The sequence below is a fragment of the Microcaecilia unicolor genome, chromosome 2, assembly GCF_901765095.1.
Source record: "Microcaecilia unicolor chromosome 2, aMicUni1.1, whole genome shotgun sequence".
NCBI lineage: Eukaryota > Metazoa > Chordata > Amphibia > Gymnophiona > Siphonopidae > Microcaecilia > Microcaecilia unicolor.
Window position 1 is genome coordinate 557,691,473 of NC_044032.1, and position 12,548 is coordinate 557,704,020.

The following is a 12,548-nucleotide window of genomic DNA, read 5'->3' on the forward strand; positions in this document are numbered from 1 at the left end:
CTATCTTCTTCAAAAAGGCATACCCTAACAATCCAACTTAAATGCCTGAATCCTACAACACAACGATACTAATACTTGAGCTGGACATAACGCTTCCTCCTTTCTATTCCCTTATGTGTCTGTCACACATGCACCTTATTATACCATAATATCACTCTGTATTTGTCATACCGGAAGGCGATCGCCTCACGGTACTATGTAAGCCACATTGAGCCTGCAAATAGGTGGGGAAATATGGGATACAAATGCAACAAATAAATAAATAAGCAGTGGATTTTCCCCTAGTCCATTTTAATAATGGTCTGTGGACTTTTCCTTTAGGAAGCTGTCCAACCCTTTTTTAAACCCTGCTAAGCTAAATGCCTTTACCACATTCTCAGGCAATGTATTCCAGAGTTTAATTACACATTCAGTAAAGAAAAATTTTCTCCAATTCATTTACTACTTTGTAGCTTCATTGAATGCCCCCCAGTCCTAGTATTTTTGGAAAGAGTAGACAGTTGCTTCAAGTCTACATTTTCCACTCCACTCATTATTTTATAGACCTCTATCATATTTCCCCTCAGCCATCTTTTCTCCAAGCTGAAGAACCCTAGCCACTTTAGCCTTTCCTCATAGGGAAGTCGTCCCATCCCCTTTATCATTTTTGTCACCCTTCTCTGCACCTTTTCTAATTCCAATTTTGAGACATTGCTATTGATGTGCTGTACGTGTTTGAATGGCTTTAGGACACCTTGGTCGTGGAGAGGAGATATGTTGATTTTACATTAGGCTTCTACTTTTAGTCCTGTGTTTGTAAAATACGTCACAGGCTCTAGACATTTTGCCTCAAACATCTCTATGCTGACATCCATGATGTTTCTAAAATGGTGCTGTACATATATATAATATCACAAAACAAAGGGGAAAATAATTATGTTATGGGCTACAAAAATCACGGTGTGCAAATCCCATCTATTCCAGTGCTAATGAAGATGTATTCATAAAATTAATACTTTTTCAAACTGTATTTTTTATGTGCTCATAAGTTTTCTTGAAGACCAGCACAGACCGCCATAATGCTAATCATCACACATATTCAATTTTTATAGTGTACCAAAACGTGTACGTAGGGCCCTGTTTACTAATGTGTGCTAGCATTTTTAGCGTGTGCATAGGAATATTGTGGACACCTACACAGCGCACGCTAATGCTTAGAGTATGGTAAAAATGCTAATGCGCCTTTAGCGCAGCTTAGTAATGCTTTATTGCATAAAATGCCACTTAACTTAAAGAGTCCTGGCTCCCGAAATGGACCTTGTTTCGCTGGGCATTTTGTGTCAGTTACTGAATGCACTTAGTGGGACCTTTACAGCCAAAGAAACACTAAAGTTCGGCCCCTTGAAACAGCAATCCTGCTAAACATGGTCCATGTCGGGATCCAGGACTCTTTAAGCTAAGTGGCATTTTATGCAGTAAAGCATTGGCAGGGAGATGATCAGAAGCAAACGCAGACGCTAGAGGCTGTCAGCGCCATGCTAGCGCAGGCGTTTGCTAACGCCCTATGATCAGAGCCCTCGAGCGCGTGAAACAACGCACTCGAGGGCTCTGAATGCAAATGCATGCTAAACAGGGCTAAACATATTCATCCCCAATGATCAGCAGCCAGCGCGTCAAAGATTGGATCGCTGGCCGCAGCAAACCCAACGCCAGCTCCGAGCTGGCATTAGGGTTTGCAGATCATTGGGGAGGAATGGTGAGGCCTGCCCAGCATGCATTTGCATGCTGGCAGGCCCCCATTCCCCCCAACAACAAACCTGCCAGCGACAGGGGACTGGAGGTCCGGCGAACCTCCGGTCCCCCCGACGATCCCCCCCCCCCCCCAGGTTCAGGGAGGGCTGGAGATCCGGTGGGTCTCCAGTCCCCCCTAACTCCCTCAGCAAAAGGTCCCTGGTGACCAACCCCACCCCAGTGACAGGGGGGCTGGAGGTCCGCTGGACCTCTGGTCCCCCCCCCCCGATGATCCCCCCCAGGTTCAGGGAGGGCTGGAGATCCAGTGGGTCTCCAATCCCCCCTAGTCCCCCAGCAAGGGGTCCCTTGTGGTCCAGTCCCCCCTACGGGAGGGTAGCCTGCCTCCCTCATCTTCCTGCGATGCCGCAAAATGGCGGCACCCAGACCTGCCCAGTATATCCTGGTCTGCGCTGGGCGGGGCTATACACCATATATGCATGCACCTGGGGATGGTATGGTAGCTCATAGCATTGAAACTTCCCATACGTTTGAGGATTTCAAAAGCATAGTAATAGATCACATAGAGGGGCATAATGGAACGGGAACGACTATCTCTAAGGGCGCCCATCTCTGAGGACATCCCCGTGAAGGGGCGGGGCATCCCGTATTTTTGAAACAAGATGGGCGTCCATCTTTCGTTTCGATAATACAGTTGGGGACACCCAAATCTCAACAGTTAGGTTGACCTAAGAGATGGTCAACCTAAATGTTGAGATGGTTGACCTTAGAGATGGGCGACCTCGGTTTTCGCCGATAATGGAAACCGAGGACGCCCATCTCAAAAATGACTAAATCCAAGGCATTTGGTTATGGGAGGAGTCAGCATTCGTAGTGCACTGGTCCCCTCACATGCCAGGACACCAACCGGGCACCCTAGGGGGCACTGCAGTGGACTTCACAAATTGCTCCCAGGTGCATAGCTCCCTTACCTTGGGTGCTGAGCCCCCCATACGCCCCCCAAACCCACTCCCCACAACTATACACCACTACTATAGCCCTTAGGGATGAAGGGGGGGCACCTACATGTGGGTACAGTGGGTTTCGGGTGGGTTTTGAAGGGCTCACATTTACCACCACAAGTGTAACAGGTACAGGGGGGGGGGGGGGGATGGGACTGGGTCCGCCTGCCTGAAGTGCACTGCACTACCCACTAAAAACTGCTCCAGGGACCTGCATACTGCTGTGATGTAGCTGGGTTTGACATTTGAGGCTGGCATAGAGACTGGCAAAAAATGTTTTTAAATTTTCTTTTTGGGTGGGAGGGGGTTGGTGACCACTGGGGGAGTAAAGGGAGGTCATCCCTGATTCCCTCCGGTGGTCATCTGGTCAGTTCGGGCACCTTTTTGAGACTTGGTCCTGAAAAAACAGGGACGCCCTTCTTTTTTCCATTATCGTCCGAGGATGCCCATGTGTTAAGCATGCCCCGTCCCGCCTTCGGTACACTGCCGACATGCCCCCCTGAACTTTGGTCGTCCCCATGATGGACAGCAGTTGAGGATGCCCAAAATCGGCTTTCGATTATGCCGATTTGGGCGACCCTGAAAGAAGGACGCCCATCTCCCGATTTGTGTCAGAAGATTGGCGCCCTTCTCTTTCGAAAATGCCCCTGATAGTAAAATCCATCAGAGGATGGGATCGAGATTGCAAGTTGATCCAAGTAGAACAACGCTGGATCCAAAAGTTAAAATCGCTAGCCCCGTTAGGGCTCAATAATCGTATTGAGTGGAAAATCTTCATTTAAAAGTTTGTGATTAAACTTCTCACCTTTTAGGTTGCCTATCTCTTTAAAAATTCAGTTTCTCTTTGAGAGGAGGAAGCTCAAGGCGTTAGTATAAAAGCAGGCAGCCATTTTGTTGTAACAAATCTGTCAGAGAAAAGGCAGGACACGAAAAGGTAGGCAATCGTTAGTTTTGGTTCACCACTGAGTTTTTCACGTCTCCTCTCTAAGTAATGATGTTTATACTTTGTTTCAGGGCACTTGTATGGCCGAGGGTACTGCTCCTTAAGAAGCTTGTGCGAAACAGGAGCTCACTGTAGAGCGTCCCTAGTCGACCCAGTTACAGCTATTGCTCAGATAAGTGCCACCAGTCAAATGGTTTCTAAATATAGAACAGTATAATAATTCTTCTACAATATGGTAGAGGTTTACTAAATTAAGCCCTATAGATATACGAGGTTTTCTGACTCGTGAGGAGCTCGCATGATATCCACATTAAGAAGGGTTTCTTCAGGAGTGGATATTCAGCAGCCAAGCATTCATGGTCAATATACAAGCTAAAAAGCTAAGTAGTGAATGTCGAGCATCTGAAGTCTTTTTCCTCCTTAGGTATTCAATACATAATATAGTACAAGAGAGGTGTACTTGCAAAGGTAGGATTGAAACTGAGGTTTAATAGCAAGTACCATTAGCAGTTTCAGTTCCAAATAGATCTAGAGGCTGCAATGATAGAAGCCAATTTGGATTTAGTGACAGTCAAGGAGATGTGGTTCTCAGAAAGTCACGACTAGGATGTAGTTATACCTGGCTATAATCTATTCAGGAAGGACAGGGTAGGAAAAAGGGGTGGAGGAGTGGCATTATATGTTAAGAATAGTATTAAAGTGGCAGAACTGCAGGACGTATGGGGTAAGGAAGAAGCACTGTGGGTTAAACTGGTAAATATACAGGTCACCTTCACAGTCAGAAGAATGGACAGAGACTTAACTGAAGACATCTTTGGTCAGCCTTAGTTTCTTGAACTCATCCAGGACTTCCCCTCTCCTCCAAAGGTCCCGGTGGGGATGCAGGTAACCAAAGACCTTGTGCCTTCTCCAATAACATTATTTATGAACTCCTAACTCCTCCTCTACTGTACTTCAACAACCAGGCACATTTTCCTCTGCAACATACCCAGGAACCCACTCCCTTGGGCTGGATCCTTTACCACCCACAACCTCAGAACCCTGCCCTCAGAAACTGGAGAGTTCTCTCATGATCTTTAGCAATCCCCATTATAAAGGGGGATTAAATATTAGATATACCCAGGGCTTTTTTGAGGGGGTACTTGGGGGTACTGAGTACCGGCACCTTTTCTATTGTCTGCTAAAATTGACCCATGGTCCCCAAGTTTTAATGAAAGAGCTCAGGCCCTACACAGAAATTCCGCCTTGTCATAGATTCTGTGACTATTTGCAAGGTCCCTCAGTGATCACCCCACCCCTGAAGGGTGGCCTGGTATTTGAGTACCGGCGCCTTTTTCACTAGAAAAAATGCACTGGATATACCATCTTTCTGTGGTACAACTAAGGGAGGTCAGGGCTGGAACCAACATGGAGCTCATCCACTCACTCGGAACTCTCTTTTCATCCAATAAGTCAGTCCAGGCCAGATTTCAAGTTCTGAACAAAAGGGTTTACTTAAACCTAGATTCTTCAAGCAAACCATGACATATCGCTCAGCATCAACTATGTACAGGACAACGTAAGGTAGGAAAACTTAGTTCAATCCCTAATAGTCTCATATTTTCTTTGGAACACTCTGAGCTGCAGGAAGTTCCTGCTAAAAGTCCTTTTACAGCTTTACTTTTTCTGGGCCCCTTCTCCAGAGGAAAACTGCTCTGTAAATCTCTTTCCTTTTGGTAGGGCTCTCTGAGGAGCCTTTTAGTGCAAAATCCTAAGTAGGTGGTCCCTTCCCTGATGGGATCTCAGCTACTGGACTCTTTCTCCTTCCAGATCTTATCGAACCGTCCTGTGTTCCCTCTTGTTCCTTAAGGCTTGTTCTCTCAGCTCTTTCTCCCTCTCTCCTTCTAGGGCATTGTGGTCGCTGGATGTCACGGTGGTGCCCAGGTTCCATGCTCTCAGTCCCCTCGCCCCCTGGTGGTTAGACTTGGTGGCTGCTGTGAATCGATGACTTGGAGTTTCCCATGTTCCAGAAGATATGTTGGTCCGGTCCGGTCCGGTCCGGATCTTCCAGCTTTCCAGATTGTTGTGGGAGTTTTTTGGAACTAAGAAGTATCCATACCTGGTGAACTCCCTGGTAGGCTGCCTTTATTAATCACCTGGGAGGGGTTCTAGTTTGCCTTGCAACAGGGTTCTTCAGAGGTGTTCCTTTGGTGTGAGTTGTTACAGTGCCTTTGTGCTTTTACTCTTTTGTGACTTTGACTCTGCTTGCCTACTGGACTTTTCTTCTGCCTGCCACTGTCCTGTCCGGTAAGTCCTGCCGGCCACCTGCAGCCCGGAGCTTAACTCCGGGTGAAGGGTGGCTAAGTGTAGGTGAAGCCTTGCCCCGATCCACTGTGTTCCAGTTCCGGGCTGCCTTGTCTTGTGTTTGGGTGATTCTCCTGCCGCTGCTGCTCCTCGGCAGTGGCCCAAGGGCTCACAAACCTAGTTACCTGCTGTGTATACATGACACTGGATCCATGTTTCAGCATATACCATGGGCAAGTGCAGCAGCTTTATAGGCTCCGTTAAATGCTTTATGTTCCTTCTCATTGCAGGTGCAGTGGCTATGCTAGCCAGAGACCCTCTTCTTTCTTAAATGGGCCTCAGCTAGGAAAAAACAATTCCCTTTCTATCACTGTAATGGTATGATATCTGGGGAAACTCCCCCTGGGCGTGACATTTATATTACCCCAATCTCCCTTCCAAAAGAGGACTCCTCCTACCATTGTCATTCAAGGCAGAAGGACCATCATTTGTTCCAGAATAGTCAAAGGTAAGAAAAGGCCAGACTACATTATCCTGGTAGAGCCACTAGAGACCTCTGCAAATCTTTAAGGGAGCAGAACCTTGGGGGCCCTTTTACTAAGGGCGACGAAAATGATAAAGGGGATGGGACAACTTCCCTATGAGGAAAGGCTAAAGTGGCTACGGCTCTTCAGCTTGGAGAAAAGGCGGCTGAGGGGAGATATGATAGAGGTCTATAAAATAATGAGTGGAGTTGAACAGGTAGATGAGTGAAGTGGAATGGGTAGACATATGCTTAGCTTCTTTACTCTTTCCAAAAATACTAGGACTAGGGGGCATGCGATAAAGCTACAATGTAGTAAATTTAAAACGAATCAGAGAAAAGTTTCTTCACTCAACGTGTAATTAAACTCTGGAATTCGTTGCCAGAGAATTTAGTAAAGGCGGTTAGCTTAGCGGAGTTTTAAAAAAGGTTTGGACAGCTTCCTAAAGGAAAAGTCCATAGACCGTTATTAAATGAACTTGGGGAAAATCCACTATTTTGGGGATAAGCATTATAAAATGTTTTGTACATTTTTGGGATCTTGCCAGGTATTTGTGACCTGGATTGGCCACTGTTGGAAACAGGATACTGGGCTTGATGGACCTTTGGTCTTTCCCAGTATGGCAATACTTATGTACTTACATGTACTTATGAACACACACCCGACATGTGCCAAAATGGAGTTACCGTATGGCTACCATGTGGCTGTTGCGGTAATTTCATTTTTGGCGCACGCCCGATACGCGCATCTGAAAAATCATTTTTATTTTCGGACGTGCGTAACAAAGCGCGCCAAGTGGCACTTGACGCATGTAGGTCATTATTGCCAGGTTACCATGTGAGTCTTTGCCGCTAGATAAATGGCTGGCGATAAGGTCTCAGACCCAAAATGGATGCGCAGCAATTTTGATTCTGCCGCACGTCCATTTTCAACAAAAATTTTTAAAAGGACAAAACCCGTGCCTATACTACCGCAAGCCATTTTTCAGCACACCTTAGTAAAAGGACCCCTTAGTGTCTCTACATGAATTAATCAAGTTTCAGTGTACAGCACCAGCAGCGATCCAGTGTTTATAATCTCTAATATGCTATACTGTATTGTTCTCTAGTTCTCTATTTGCTGGTACTATAGATGCATTCTGAAAATCAATTCACCACTGAGTCTTCTCCCAACCACTATTCTCACTCTTTTCTTATATCTATGGTATGCCACTTTTAGCCTCTGCCCTCCCATCTTCTTTTTTTATGGAGGCAAGAAGGGGTGGGGTGGATGGAGACCACTTTCCTCCAGCTTCTGTGGGTTTCCAGCTCATTTGGAATCTGGCCTGTGACCTACCGTCATACATCTTTATTCACAACCACCCAGCATTTTTTGCCTTGTTGTTTTATTACAACCTCTCTTCCCTTCCTCCTCTCCTCCTACCCCAACACTCACCTAGCCCAGTCATCACTGTGACAGCCAATGTCCAGGGGCCATACCTTAGGGCTCTAAATTTGACCTCTAAATGTCACTATTACATGTTGACTGGGGCTCCCTCAGCATCCTCCTAACAGAATTCAAAAATGCATGGGATAAACATAAAAGAATCCTGTTTGGAAGGAATGGTTCCTCAGAAGCTTAGCGGAGATTGGGTGGCAGAGCCGGTGGGGAGAGGCAGGGCTAGTGGTTGGGAGGCGGGGCTAGTGCTGGGCAGACTTCTATGGTTTTTGCCCTGAAAATGGCAGATACAAATCAAGGTCAGGTATACACAAAAAGTAGCACATATGAGTTTATCTTGTTGGGCAGACTGGATGGACCATACAGGTCTTTCTCTGCCGTCATCTACTATGTTACTATCCTGCTTATTTTCGAAAGAGAAGGGCGCCCATCTTCCAACACAAATCAGGAGATGGGCGCCCTTCTCTCAGGTGCAGCCAAATCGGCATAATCGAAAGCCGATTTTGGCCGCCCTCAACTGCAGTCCGTCGCAGAAGCGGTCAAAGATTAAGGGAGCGTTCGAAAGGCGTAGCAAAGGCGGGATGTGGGCATGGTTAACACATGGGCGCACTAGGCCAATAATGGAAAAAAGAAGGCCGGCCCTGATGAGCATTTGGCCGACTTTACTTGGTCCATTTATTTTCAGGACCAAGCCTCAAAAAGATGCCCAAACTGACCAGATGACCACCGGAGGGAATCGGGGATGACCTCCCCATACTCCCCCAGTGGTCACCAACCCTCTAACACCCCCCCCCAAAAAAAAAAAATTAAAACATTTTTCCCAGCCTCTATGCCAGCATACCCAGCTCCATGACAGCAGTATGCAGGTCCCTGGAGCAGTTTTAGTGGGTACTGCAGTGCACTTCAGGTAGGCGGACCCAGGCCCATCCCCCCCCCCACCTGTTACACTTGTGGTGGTAAACGGGAGCCCTCCAAAACCCACCCGAAACCCACTTTACCCACATGTAGGTGCCCCCTCCACCCATAGGGGCTATGGTAGTGGTGTACAGTTGTGGGGAGTGGGTTTTGGGGGACTCAGCACCCAAGGGAAGGGAGCTATGTACCTGGGCGCAATTAATGAAGTCCACTGCAGTGCCCCCTAGGGTACCCGGTTGGTGTCCTGGCATGTCAGGGGGACCAGTGCACTAGAAATGCTGGCTCCTCCCATGACCAAATGCCTTGGATTTGGCTGGATTTGAGATGGCCGGCCTCGGTTTCCATTATCGGCAAAAACCGAGGCCAGCCATCTCTAAGTCTGGCGATCTCAACATTTAGGTCAACCATCTCTAAGGGTGACCTAAATGATGAGATTTGGCCGGCCCCAACCGCATTATTGAAACAAAAGATGGGTGCCCATCTTGTTCGATAATATGGTTGGCTCCGCCCCTTCCCAGGGCCGTCCCCGGAGATGGCCGCCCCCGTTCGATTATGCCCATCCACGTTACTATGCTATTTCTGGCTGGCCTGGGGATTATAACAATTGACCTGGAAATCCGCTCCAAATCCTCTATGTGAAGGGCCTGCAAAATTATACTTTTGCCCAAGTATAGAATATGCTCTCATGGATAAAACTCAGCTGGATTATTTGAAAGGGATGGGCCCCCAAAATTCTATCAATTGGCCTATTTTAAGAGTTCCTATAATGCAATTTTGAGTCATATGATGCTGCAAAACTCTGCATATATGAAGATTATTGCATTCATTGCAGTATTTGACCTTTGCCCCCTAATTCTATACATTTGTGTGCAGTTTTATTCTTAGTGCACCAGTTTGTGCACTCAAGTTATAGAATACTATCAATTATGCACATAACAATATAATTAACTGCTTATTAGATTAACGACCAATTAATCACTATAATTGGTGTTGACAGTAAATTGGCATTAGCAGTTACGCATGTGCGCTGAATGTCAGCTGGGACTCACATAAGCTCTGGGGCAATCTCTTGGCTGGTCATACCTGAATATTCAATGCCAGTGCCCATGATGGTCAGTGCATAAAAAAAGCTAACCACCACCACATAAATATTGACCAGATAGCAAACATAATAAACACAGTACATGACAGCAAATGAAGACCTGTATGATCCATCCAATCTATCCAAATATTTGGACACAGCATAGCTTAATCGTACAATGTTATGTGAAGTCAACATGCAGAACAATGTGCATTATATCCATTCCTATACTATGTATAATTACAGAGAGGGTTAGTCTCAAAGTCACACCATAACAATACCTGGAAGCTGCTAACTTTCAGATTGTTTTTCAGGACTGTTAAAAAATGCATAAGGACCATAGAAGTCTCTGTAGGATGCCACGTTTTGCTTATCTGAGACTGCTTTTAAAGCCCATAATCACGACACTTATCCAAGTCTTCAACTGTCCACATCCCCCTGTTATGTCCAAGTCCAGAGGCTGCCAAAAGTTTTTCTTCTCCACATTCTGCCCTAAGTCCTCATCCGTAAAAGATGTGGATGGACTATTCCAGTGAGAAATTCATACAACTTTGTTGAGTGTGGATTATTAGCCTCAAGATAAATGGCAATTTGCACTATTTGTGGTTAGAGCTGTACCTGCTGCTCCATGCAGCTTACATCCCTCTATGCTCTATTTAATATGTGAAGGTCATTTGGGGGCCCTAAAGAGTAGTAATGCATTAAAGTCTAAATGCATGTTAACTATTTTTTAGAATATTTTTTTAGAGACAGCATGTCATGGGCAGAGAATTAGTGTGGAGTCTTTAACCTACTAGCACGCTTGCATTATTATGGGCTAACTGGCTAACACTGAGTTAGCACAGGAGCACTTGGTGGTAAGTGCTCCCATGTACATTTTTTGTAAGTCCCACGTGCTAATGCAAAACTTAGCGCGAGACCTGCACAATAAAATTTAAAAGCCCTAAATACTACCACATTAAATTTGGGCTTAGGCCCAAACTCTATAAATGGTGCCTTAAAAATTGGTGTTGAAAAACCACATGGTTAACGTGATTCTATAAAGGACGTTTAAAGTTACTCATAGTTTATTGAATATGCTCACATGCCGTTCTTGTGACTAAAATTTAGGCACACCCCTTTAGACCACCTAAAATCAGGCTTAAATACCTGCACCTATGTTAGGCACGGATCAAATGTATTCTATAATTGTGCACATAGTTTTCTGAAATGCCCACAACCTGCTTATTCCATGCCCATGGCACGGGAAAGTCCTGTGTTAAGATGTGCTAAGTCCAGATTCTAACACCCTTTAGTAAAAGAGTCCCTTAATTTTGCTTTGATTCCAGGTATAAGAATCATATCCAGTAATAAATATGTTATTTCTGGGGTTCTGTTAAATTGCGTATTTCATTCCTACCATTTCTATAATAACAAGGTAAATCCGCAGTAATTTGAAGGTCATTTTTACATGTAATAAATAAGCCTGCATAGCTTTCCCTGCTGATTAGATTCTGAGCTTATTATGACTGCATATTGCCATCTGGTGGATATTCTATAACAATACGCCATCTTAAGTAGAGAATTGTGATAAACATATTCACTTGGATATGTGGAAATAAGGGTCAACAAACAGATGCCTGGAATGCCCTCCCGCAGGAGGTGGCAGAGATGAAAACACTAACAGAATTCAAAAATGTGTGGGATAAACACAAAGGAATTCTGTATGGAAGGTATGGAACCAAACAAGGTTAGCGGTGATTACAATTATTTCTGATCTGACGAAGAAGGCTACCTTCGAAAGCTAATCAAAAAATGTATTAAGTTAGTCCAATAAAAAGGGTATCATCTTATTTTCTTTTCTATATTTTATTTTATTCTATTTCTATTGATTACCTTTAAAAGTGGACTAACACGGCTACCACATCTCTCTACTCATGGTAACACCAGTAATTGAGAAGTAAAGCCAGTGCTGAGCAGAGTTCCATGGTTTGTGCCCTGATCATAGCTGGACAGATTCAGCTTCAGTAGTTGGAGAACAAGGCCAGTGCTGGACAGACTTCTATTGTCTGTATCCTAATTGTGGCTGAATAGATAGGCCAGTGCAGGGCAGACTTCTATGGTCTATGCCCCAATCATGGGTAGAGAGATTTGAATGGACTAGAGTGGGCTTTGATGACAGCTTCAGCAGTTGAAGAATAAGGCTAGTGCTTTGCAGACTTCTATGTCTGTTCCCTGAAATTGTCAAAGAGAAATCAAGATCAAGTATGCATATGTAGTAACATATCATACCTTATAATATGTGTTTATCTTGTTGGGCAGACTGAATGGACTGTTGTAAGGGGTTTGAGAGAAGACTGCTTCAAGGAGGGTGAAGGCAGAGACAGGAGGGAAGTGTGCTTGGGAGGAAGAGCAGATGTCATTCACAGGTTCCTTATAGACATGGAATTCGCCCCCTAGTGGCCTAAAGGCCGACCAGAATAATAACTAAGGATAGGGACTACCATTCCCACAATCCACCAGACCCTATGCAGGACTCACAGGAAATAGAGGAGGAGGGGCAGGATTAGGAGATGGTTTCTAATCAGGGAGATGGGGAGCAGCTGGGAGAACACTGTGGAGAGGAGGAGGATACGGAATGGGATAAAATGGAGGCA

The 12,548-nt window shown here is 45.3% G+C and overlaps 1 protein-coding gene across 1 annotated transcript in view; it reads right to left on the minus strand.

The window, feature by feature from the left end:
• LOC115462644 overlaps positions 1-12,548 on the minus strand; it is a 248,980-nt gene that overhangs the window by 146,990 nt on the left and 89,442 nt on the right. The gene's annotated exons all lie outside the window — the stretch shown is intronic.